Here is a 1,099-nt window from a genome sequence, read left to right as displayed (position 1 = left end):
ATGAACGTTCAGAAGTGGCACCTTCCATCTAATTTACTGTAATGCCTTCTACCCAATATCCAGTGGAATCTCAGTTGTCGACTTAATTCATTCCAGAAAGCTTGTTTTTTAATATTATTTTTATTGATTTCAGAGAGGAAGGGAGAGGGAGAGCTAGAAACATCAATGAGAGAGAATCATTGATCGGCTGCCTCCTGCACGCCCACTACTGGGGATCGAACCCGCAACTTGAGTATGTGCCCTTGACTGGAATTGAACCCGGGACCATTCAGTCTGCAGGCTGACACTCTATCCACTGAGCCAAACTGGCTAGGGCCAGAAAGCATTTTGAGAAGTGATTTGTTTGAACACGGATTCATTTCCCCCCATTAAAAATACTGTAAATTTAAATAATCTGTTCCAGGCCCCTAAATGATTCCGTTTTAACACATCTTATATTCAGTACATGTCTACTGTACTATCCTATATAATAAAAGTGTAATATGCAAATCGACCAAATGGCCAAACAGCAGAACAACCATCCGGGTGACCATCTGGGACCAGGCTATGACACCTTCTGGCACCAGGCCAGCCAAGGTGAGTGTGATGCGATTGGTCGGGGGCCTGGCCATTACCCTATGATCACCCCGCAGAGGGAGGCCCAGGCCACCGGCTGGCAGAACAATCAATTGGGGGGCTCCATGATTGCCCCAAAGAGGGAGGCCCAGGCCACTGACAGGTGGACTGCAGCAGGTGGGTAGGGCTTCCCTCTGCAAGGGAAGCCCAGGTCCTGGGTGTCGGCAGCCAGAGGGAAGCCTGGGTCCCGGGTGCTAGAGGGAAGCCGGTGCCGGCAGCCAGGGAAATTTCGTGCATCGGGCCTCTAGTTTAATCTATAAACAAACACCTTTTCTTAAATTTATCAAACCACCCCCTACTGGCCTTACAGGAATCACTTACTAGAACAGCACTCCTCCCGAGGGCGAAGCAGCTTCCTTTTTCACGTGTCACTGCCGCAGAAATGCAGCCACCTGCTCTCTTCTTCTCGTTTATCCAAATCACAACAGTTTTTCTACCTCTTCAGCAGCCTGTGATCACTGCTTTGTGAGCACTCCACACCCTT

This window comes from Myotis davidii, unplaced genomic scaffold (genome assembly GCF_000327345.1).
Source record: "Myotis davidii unplaced genomic scaffold, ASM32734v1 scaffold1412, whole genome shotgun sequence".
In the NCBI taxonomy this organism is placed as follows: Eukaryota; Metazoa; Chordata; class Mammalia; order Chiroptera; family Vespertilionidae; genus Myotis; species Myotis davidii.
This window is presented reverse-complemented; position numbering follows the sequence as displayed.